The sequence below is a fragment of the Moschus berezovskii genome, chromosome 11 (assembly GCF_049115385.1).
Source record: "Moschus berezovskii isolate FMDL1 chromosome 11, NW_MosBer_1.0, whole genome shotgun sequence".
Classification (NCBI taxonomy): Eukaryota; Metazoa; Chordata; class Mammalia; order Artiodactyla; family Moschidae; genus Moschus; species Moschus berezovskii.
Genome location: NC_142470.1, coordinates 87,291,742 through 87,302,495, shown reverse-complemented (window position 1 = coordinate 87,302,495; position 10,754 = coordinate 87,291,742).

Genomic DNA, 10,754 nt, shown 5'->3' with positions numbered 1-10,754 from the left:
ATGGGCTCCCAAAGAGTTAGACAGAACTTAGCAACTGAACACAAGCAAGGTTTGGGAAAGTGAGTTTCATACATTTAATTCAGCCATTACAGACTGTTTTTAAGCTTGACTTAGTGCTGAATTTCTATACAACTTCAGGCAATATTTTAAACAGGCAGTCACTACATCCCAAGTATAAATGTCTCCCAAGAAGCCCCATTCATTACCACAATATTCCTGAAGATTAAGCAGAATGCAGTTTAATCTGGCCAACTCCCACTTTTCTATCCTACATCTTCACTGCCCAAACATCTACTTGGATCTTTAAAATTGTTATCTAATCTGTACTACCAAAAGTAATCATTGGCTTGGTGAAATCTGGCTCAATTTTGTGACCACTAAATACATCAGGCATTGATTGGTAGAAAAGGTGAGGCCTAGAAAGGAAACACAAATTTTTAGTTATTTTAAATTTTTTTAATTAAAAAAATCTGAGTAGTCAATAACTTATCAAAATAATAAGATTTGGCATCAATCTTCGGAGAAGGCAATGGCAACCCACTCCAGTACTCTTGCCTGGAAAATCCCATGGACGGAGGAGCCTGGTAGGCTGCAGTCCATGGGGTCGCTACAAGTCTGACATGACTGAGCGATTTCACTTTCACTTTTCACTTTCACACATTGGAGAAGGAAATGGCAACCCACTCCAGTGTTCTTGCCCGGAGAATCCCAGGGACGGGGGAGCCTGGTAGGCTGCCGTCTATGGGGTCACACAGAGTCGGACATGACTGAAGTGACTTAGCAGCAGCAGCAGAATCATTCTTCAGAAAAAAGCATGATAAATCCAAGCATAATTGGCCCAGAACATTAGGCACTTGGAGATGAAATTGTAAAGTATCTAGATTAAGCAAATTTTTCCTTTGTCCTTACTATATGATAAATAGGTGACAAGTTCATGAAAGATAAGTAAGGAAGAAGCTATACCCTTGCTCTGAGCTTGACCTTTCTCAAAGCAAATGTGGTTTTGCTAAAATAAGAGCAGAATCTATCAAGGTCATGCTGTACTTGGTTGTTATCTTACAAAATGTGGCAGAAGCTTGGCCCTAAGTCTATCAGCAGCGCTGACAATTCCACAGAAGAATTTATTTAAGCAGGTGCCATCACTACTAACACATAATCTCATTTTAGGAAGCTTTATGGTCTTGGGAAACCACAGTTTAGATATGTATAATTTAATTTTCTATGGAACGGTTTAAAGAATTTATGAAGAGAAAAATTCTAATATAGAGACTCACTGAAGGAAAAATTTGCTGAAAATTTCCTTTATGGGAAATTTCCTGTATGGTGTAAATGATTTTACCCTCTTTGGTCAATTCTTACAAGATCTCTCTCTTTTTTTTTAAAACCAAAACCTTTTTAACTTTATTTTTGGGGAAGAAGGAAAGGAAGAAGAAAAGGAAAGGAAGAAAAGTCTTAAAATTTTAGCCGAAATAAGAAATAACTATTCTCAATTTTGCTAGGGGCTCATCCTAGGGAGAATTAAAAGCAGTTTTCTCTTCTGCTTTAAAACTCTCTGTATCCTCTCCAAATTTACCTGTTTTATACTTGTTCATATTATTCTTCCCAGCCAAATTTCAAACATGGAAGCTTATAAATTTATAAGATGGCTTTCTTTTCTAAGGGATATTCACATTTCAAAAAACTTTCTAAAGACCAAAAGGAACATAACTCTTAATACTGGTGATTTAGAGACTGTAAGAGGCTGGTGTGGAAACAGGAGAGGCCCATAGCATTCCTGACCATACATGCAGATTGGTTATATACATACTTGAGGTTAGTTCCAGATCCCCAAAATGCCCTAGGAAAAGAATCTTCATTACTTCTACATCAAAATAAAGGGAGAATGAAAATATTTAAGTGGATAGCATAAGGTTTTATTTTTGATCTTCAAAGAAAAAGATATTTTCAAACCATGGCTCCAAATCATGTTTCATTTAGAATTTCATTTAATACATTCAAAATCTAACTATTAAAGGAAATGTATAAATTATTCATAAAAGTAAAAAAGGACATCTACCACACCTAATGTGTACCTCAGTACAAGAAATAATTAATCTTCCTAAATATAAATTTTCTTTTGAGGCTACCTGTCAGATCACTCAGTTTTCCTGGACCAGAAATAATGAAAACTCCTGCCTGCTACAACAGATTGATAGAGTTTTATTCTCCTGATTTAAAACAATGAGGTGAATCTTGGACAGTTTTGTAAACTCCACAGGGTAAAAATTGTACAAATAAAGAACATTAAGACAAAAAGTGGGACTTTCCTGCTTTAGTCCTGTGGTTAAAACTTCATCTTCCAAAGCAGCAGGTATAGGTTTGATTGCTGGTCGGGAACTAAGATCCCACATGTCTTGTGGTCAAAAAATCAAAACATGAAACATAATATTGTAACAAGTTCAATAATAAAGAATTGAATTTGAATTATTTAATAAAGAATTATTTAAAAATGGTCCACAATAAACTCTTGAATAAGTAAATAGGATATTTTTAGAAAAAGACAGAAGATAAATGAAGGTTAGAAAATAAAACCATAATGTGGTTAACACATAAAAGCCATGCCACAAAGCCAACTTTCCTGTTAATATGGGTGTATGGTATGTTGGTTTTGAGCTTCTGGCAGCCAAACAAGAGGAAAATTAGATCAGTTAGAAAACCAAAACCAAGTTAAAGTTCTAGTCACAGAACCCAAGAAAACAGGGCACAAATGTGGTCAGGTACAACATCATATGTTTATTTGAGCTCTTCTATGAATCTGTCATCAAGGACCAAGATGCAGAATTGTAGCAGGGAGAAGTCAGGACATACCTAGGCGAGAGCATGCACCCAACTATATCTGGTGGCTGGAGGAGATTCACAGACCATAGTCCACAAGGGCTGGCCTCTGGGAGACACAATTGCCTCCTGGTTCATCCCCATTTAGCAGGGAAAACTGGATGTTCTAAGATCAAGGGCAATACCAGGAGTTCCTTACAAAAAAAAAGAATGAAAACATTTATGATACAAAATAAAGAAGACAGTGGAGAATATGAAAAGCGAACTTAAAGGATTCACAACAAGTTTATGGTTGATAAGCACAGGGGTGAGGCAGAGATGGACTGTGATGATGTGTGGGCATCCAAGGTACTTAACGTATTGGGGAATATTTTATTATTTACACAAAAATATGCATAAAGACTAAAAACAAATATGTAAAAAATGCCAACCACTCTCAATTTTGGGAGGTGAGAAAACTTTATACTTATCTGTATTTTTAACTCAGCTTTGTGTTGTTGTTGTTGTTTTAATAGAAGAGATTGCAGTAGAAGTGGTACATTGGTAAAGAATTCTTGGATAAAATGGTTTGAGGCAAACTGTAAAAATGTACTCTAGAAGGCCTCAAGGGAGAATTGTCAGGGTCAAAGACTGAGGAGCTTTCTGTTTGGAAATAGTCCCTGTTCTTCAGAAGCTAGTTAGGGAGTTGTTGGGGTTTTTTTTGGTGAAAGTCACTCAGTCATGTCCAACTCTTTGGGACCCCATTTTTCCAGGCCAGAATACTGGAGTGGGTAGCCTTTCACTTCTACAGGGGATCTTCCCAACCCAGGGATCAAACCCAGGTCTCCCACATTGCGGGTGGATTCTTTACCAGCTGAGCCACAAAGGAAGTCCAAGAATAATGGAGTGGTAGCCTTTCCCTTCTCCAGGGGATCTTCCCAACCCAGGAATTGAACTGGGGTCTCCTGCATTGCAGGCAGAGTCTTTACCAACTGAGCTATGAGGGAAGCCCAGTTAGGGGCATAAGAATCATCTATGTGAAGCACCCAGACACCAATACAGAGTCACACAGACTTAAAGTTATATCACGAGAAGACTCTTGAGAGTCCCTTGGACTGCAAGGAGATCCAACCAGTCCATTCTAGAGGAGATCCATCCTGGGTGTTCATTGGAGGGACTGATGCTAAAGCTGAAACTGCAATACTTTGGCCACCTCATGCGACGAGTTGACTCACTGGAAAAGACTCTGATGCTGGGAAGGATTGGCGGCGGGAGGAGAAGGGGACGACGGAGAATGAGATGGCTGGATGGCATCACCGACTCTGTGGACATGAGTTTGAGTGAACTCCGGGAGTTGGTGATAGACAGGGAGGCCTGGCGTGCTGTGATTCATGGGGTCGCGGAGAGTCGGACACGACTGAGCGACTGAACTGAACTGAACTGAATAATAAAAGAGAAAGCAAGAAGAAAGAAAGAAGGAAAGAAGGTGGGAGGAAGGGAGGATGGAAGAGAGAGGAAAGAGGAAGGAAGGAGGAAAGAAGAAAGGAAGGAAGAGAGGTGGGGAGGAGAAGGAGGAAGGGAGAGAGGGAGGCTGGAGAGAGAGCAGAGAAAAGGGAGATCGACATTTGTCCAGGTGACTCACTACTGGGCAGGATTATTATTCATCCTAGAACAGAAAGAAAAAAAGAACAAGGCCACAACAGATGTTCCACAATATCATCTTTGAAAATAAGTTTTATATTTTGAGGGACTTCTGCCCTATAACGGTTGCCCTAGAAGGATACATGGCAAGTCTCTCACCCTGTGATTAAAATATACCTGAACACTTTTGGCTCTTTGGAGTTGTCTATTTTTATGAGTACCTAGTCACTCCAGTACTTTTGCCTGGAAAATACCATGGACAGAGGAGCCTGGTGGGCTGCAGTCCACGCAGTCGCACAGAGTCGGACATGACTGAGTGACTTCACTTTCACTTTTCACTTTCATGCATTGGAGAAGGAAATGGCAACCCACTCCAGTGTTCTTGCCTGGAGAATCCCAGGGATTGCGGAGCCTGGTGGGCTGCTGTCTATGGGGTCATGCAGAGTTGGACATGACTGAAGCGACTTAGCAGCAGCAGCAGCAGTTATAACAAAGGGGCTCCCTCAATGGCTCAGTGGGTAAAGAATCTGCCTGCAATTCAGGAGACACAGGAGAGGTAGGTTCAATCCTTGGGTCAGGAAGGTCCCCTGGAGAGGGAAATGGCAGCCCACTCTCATATTTGTGCCTGGAAAATCCCATGGACAGAGGAACATGGTGGGCTACGATCAGGCCAAAGGGTTGCAAAGAGTTGGTACACAACTTAGTGAACAAGCAACAGTTATAACAAAAGTCCTTCCATCGTGTTCATTAATTCTGTGTGTATCAGCTCAAGTTCTTGATTCTATTTTTGTGTTGAGTCCTTTACTTTTCTGGAGAAGGAAATAGCAACCCACTCCAGTACTATTGCCTGGAAAATCCCATGGACAGAGGAGCCTGGTAGGCTACAGTCCATGGGGTCACAAAGAGTCGGACACGACTGAGCGACTTCACCTTCACCTTCCTTCCTTTACTTTTTAAGGATACTTTATTATCTTGATATCTTTGAGAACCATGTTATCGCTTAGCAGCATGACACAGACACCTGGCAATAAATTCTGTTACCACAGCTACAGAACTCATCTATGCTATAACACTGCATTTAAACTTTTGTCTTTTTGAGTTTGAATGAACTATGATTCCATTATGATGGTAAAAAGCAAATCTATAAGGTAAGCATTCCCAAACACTCCCTTTACGCTAAGATGGCTCCTTTTCCCCCTGAACTGTTGAGGACTGAGATCTGTTACCTGGTTTAAAACAACCTTAATGTGAGGTCAGAGTCAAAATGCTCTAAGTCCTGCAGATCAAAAAGCATAAAACCAAGTTGACCATATTCTTTGGGGGGAAAAGTGTGCATATTTTCACTATAATTACTGTGTCTTAGTCCTTAAAGAGATATGTCTTTTGCAGAGAAAATCAAAAAAGAAATTCTGATGCAGACAAAATGTTTACATGAAGAGGGAACGTGAGAACATTTATATCATTCTGAAACTAAATAATGGTAAATTGTAACAGCTTCCAACAATTACTTAGTTCTTATGGAAAGTATTTGCCATGGCAACCATGGCATCAAATTGTTCTTAAATAGTCCTGAGCTGTACACAATAAAAAAGGAAGCAGGAAAAAATTTGCCTACTAGACCCGTGTTTGTTCAGTTTACAGGCAGGTAGCCTGCAGTAACCTGATGATACAAGCATATTATATGTGCACCAAGCTTTCCTCTTAAAACAACACCTCATATATACCATTTTTGTAGATGTGCTCACGATGGTGCTACCAGTTTAATTATCTTGATCTCCTTTCTGACATTTCAGAAAGGACTCCCTGACTAATTGTAATAGGTCTTTAGCAAATGGTAATGGAAGGGTCCCTCCTCTCATGGGATTACTGAAAACGTTAAATTATCGAAGCTCCTTCCATAACCACATGGCTTCTTCCATATTTGATTTCATATTATAAAAGAAAATATACATATTCTTAAGGAAATAATTTGATGTGTGGACAAAGATATACAGTGCAGCACTAAAATAACCTGGATATTAGAGCATGCCCTGGCCCTTTTATTCTTATTCCGTTCCGTTCTGTCGCTCAGCCGTGTCCGACTCTTTGCGACCCCGTGGACTGTAGCCTACCGGGATTCTCCGTCCATGGGATTCTCCAGGCAAGAATACTGGAGTGGGTGGGTTACCGTTTCCTTCTCCAGGGAATCTTCCCGACCCAGGGATCGAACCCGGGTCTCCCGCATTGGGGGCAGACGCTTTAACCTCTGAGCCACCAGGGAAGCCCCATTAGGGCAAGATAAGAATAAAGCAGTAAGAGCATGGACTCTGGAGCCAAATTACTTGGTTTTAATCCAGGCTATACCACTTCTGGTGGCTCAGAGGTTAAAGCGTCTGCCTCCAATGAGGGAGACCCGGGTTCGATCCCTGGGTCGGGAAGATCCCCTGGAGAAGGAAATGGTAACCCACTCCAGTATTCTTGCCTGGAGAATCCCATGGACGGAGAAGCCTGGTAGGCTACAGTCCACGGGGGTCGCAAAGAGTCGGACACGACTGAGCGACTGAACGGAACGGAACGGAACGGATACCACTTCAAACTACCTCACAATTGCACTCATCTCACACACTAGCAAAGTAATGCTCAAAATTCTCCAAGTTAGGCTTGAACAGTACGTGAACCGTGAACTTCCAGATGTTCAGGTTGGATTGAGAAAAGGCTGAGGAACCAGAGATCAAATTGCCAAAATCCACTTGATCATTGAAAAAGCAAAAGAGTTCCAGAAAAAAATCTATTTACTACGCCAAAGGCTTTGACTGTGTGGATTACAGCAAGCTGTGGAAAAGTCTTAAAGAAATAGGAATACCAGACCATCTAACCTGCCTCCTGAAAAATCTGTATGCAGGTCAAGAAGCAAGTTAGAACTGGACATGGAACAACACACTGGTTTCAAATTGGGAAAGGAGTACGTCAAGGCTGTATACTGTCACCCTGCTTATTTAACTATATGCAGAGTACATCATGCAAAATGCTGGGCTGGATGAAGCACAGGCTGGAATCAAGATTGCCAGGAGAAATATCAGTAACCTCAGACATGCAGATGACACCACTCTTATGGCAGAAAGTGAAGACGAACTAAAGAGCCTCTTGATAAAAATGAAAGAAGAGAGTGAAAAAGTTGGCTTAAAACTCAACATTCAGAAAACTAAGATCATGGCATTTGGTCCCATCACTTCAAGGCAAATGGGTGGGGAAAGAATGGAAACAGTGAGAGACTTTTTTTTGCGGGGGGGGGCTCCAAAATCACTGCAGATGGTGACTGCAGCTATGAAATTAAAAGACACTTACTCCTTGGAAGAAAAGCTATGACCAACCTAGAAAGCATATTAAAAAGCAAAGACATTACTTTGCCAACAAAGGTCTGTCTAGTCAAAGCTATGGTTTTTCCAGTAGTCACGTATGGATGTGCGAGTTGGACTATAAAGAAAGCTGAGCGCCCAAGAATTGATGCTTTTGAACTGTGGTGTTGGAGAAGACTGTTGAGAGTCCCTTGGACTGCAAGGAGATCCAACCAGTCCATCGTAAAGGAGATCAGTCCTGAATATTCATTGGAAGGTCTATGCTGAAGCTGAAACTCCAATACTTTGGCCACCTGATGAGAAGAACTGACTCATTGGAAAAGACCTGATGTTGGGAAAGACTGAAGGAGGGAGGAGAAGGGGACGACAGAGGACAAGATGGTTGGATGGCATCACCAACGCAATGGACATGAGTTTGAGTAGGCTCCTGGAGTTGGTTATGGACAGGGAAGCCTGGCGTGCTGTAGTCTATGGGGTCGCAAAGAGCCGGACACGACTGAGAGACTGAACTGAACTGATACCACTTCCAGATGCTATTTTTCTCATGTAATCACTGATCTACCTATGTGTAATACTAAGATCTTTTTAGCTAAGATCAGTAGAAAAGCAATGTATTTGGAGATTATCTAATTTTTCTCTAATACTTTTTTCTTTTCTTCATATACTTTATATTTTTACTATGTCTGAACCAAAAATGACTTATTATAGATGCTGGACATGATTTTGGAATTTTTCCCTTTTGGCAAAATTTTGAGTTGGCAAAATTGACATTCCATTTTAAATTTATCTTCACAAAAAGAAGAAATTTCCCAAATGGCACTTTCTTGAATAATTCATGATATATACAGAATTTTAAATAGTTCTTAAAGATTATTCTATTTAATCCATTTAATAATCAATTAATTTAATAATTACACAATTATTAAAATTATAATAAATCTAATGTATCTTATTCTGACTTTTATTATTTTCATAAGGATTTACATTTATTCACTCAACAAAAATCTATTGTTCTTCCTACAACTATCTAGCAAATGCACCCTTAATAGTTGTATTAACTGTCCACCTGTTTCCCTATTTAACTACTGAAAAGTTCTTAACAATTTTCATGGAAAATTAATATATTTTATAATCATCATGAATTATTCTGGCATATTCTTCTTGCAATAATAAATACATATTTTTACTTCAAAGACTGATAGAATTCCAATGTACAAAAGCATGCAAAGAGGTTTTTCACCTCAACTTATATCCACAAAGCTAAATTATATTTGAAAAGGAATTTCTAGATATTAATAATAAATCCAAATTGCATGTCTTATTCAAATAATTGGAATAGCTGCACTGATTGGCTATAAAGTTAACTACAAGAGCATGTGATCATTGATCACTACTTGACCCCTGAACTGGGGGCCAGGAATGATCTGGAAGCAGGATTCAGCTTGTTGGCCTTCCCAAAAACAAAGCTTATGCCAATATTGTAGTGCTTTTTGCACTTTGAAACGTTTAAAATATGCATAAAACCGGATTTTGTTTAGGGATATTTGAGAACAAAATTCAACTGAATACATTTTAAAGATATTATTGACTGTATTCAATAATTCACAAATCGGGCAGTATCCAGGCTAGCAGATAGAAAGGAGCTCCAAGATACTCCACAAAATGATTTTTAGAGGCAGAAGGGAGGAGGAACAAGGAAGTTGTACTTGGCAAAAAGGCAGATTGGTTATTGCAAGGTTACTTTCCTTTCGGAGATGACAGGGGTCTCAGATTACCTAACTAGTGCTGATCAGGGGATTCTTAACTGACTGATTTAAGATTTCATTTCTGGGAGAACTAAGTCTCATTTCAGAGACTGAGGACTTAGCTTAGTGACTCCACTTTGGGCCTGTTGTCTTGTTTTCAACAGGAATTACGTGAATATGGATCACAAGTACAAAGGTATGTTTGAGAGTAAAAACCAAATTCAAGTATGAATTTAGTTCTTTTGTGGGAAAAGTGAGGAAAGCACTAGGTGAAAGATACACAGAAGGACCAATCATATTTGTAATATTTCATTTCTTAAACAAAATTTGAAACTTTATTTTTTATTATATTTTTCTCTACTTTTTGCATGCCTCAAAAATTTAATATTAATAAACAAAAGAAAAAAGTAGAGAATTTAAAAGTGTGCTTATCAAGAAGCCCATGTACAGTTCTAGAAAGTGGCTCAGATGGTTGAGAATCTGCCTGCAATGTGGGCGTTTCAATCACTGGGTTGAAGATCCACTGGAGAAGGAAATGGCTACCCACTTCAGTATTCTTGCCTGGAGAATTCCATGGACAGAGGAGCCTGGCGGCCTTTAGTATATGTGGTCACGAAGAGTTGGACATGACTGAACAACCAACACTTTCACTTTTTCATGTACAGTTCTAGAAACCAGAAATATTACTTTCCCACTTATGAAATTTTCTTCTGGCTTTGCCATGTGGCATGAGGGCTCCTCCATGCTTAGTTCCCCCATCAGGGATCTGAACCCTTGCCCCCTGCAGTGGAAGTGCAGAATCTTAACAACTGGACCACCAGAGAAGTCCTATGAACTTTTCAAACTGGAAAAAGGTTTTTAAATTGGGGTTTATCTTTCCTTCAAGGATGAAATTTTTGGTTATTAAAGCATCCACTTAGCTGTTAATTTATTTAAATCTCAAAAAAATAAGACAAAAATAAACAGAAAGCTAACTTTTTTAATAGCAAACTGGTATAAAATGTCTTTCTGCTATAATGACGATAATGAAAGGCAAAGGCAAAAAAGCAGCTAAGAGGAAAAGAAACCTGATAGTCTGATAGTTCGAGCACAGTTTTTCATTTCTCAGTACTGTCACAAATTTTCTGTTTCTCTCCACGGTTCCTCAAATCTCTGATCAGAAAGCCCTGGCCTAGAACATTTAGGTAATAGCTGTTTGCTCAGTACCTGCTTCATTTCCTGTTTTTTCTCTCATCTAGAT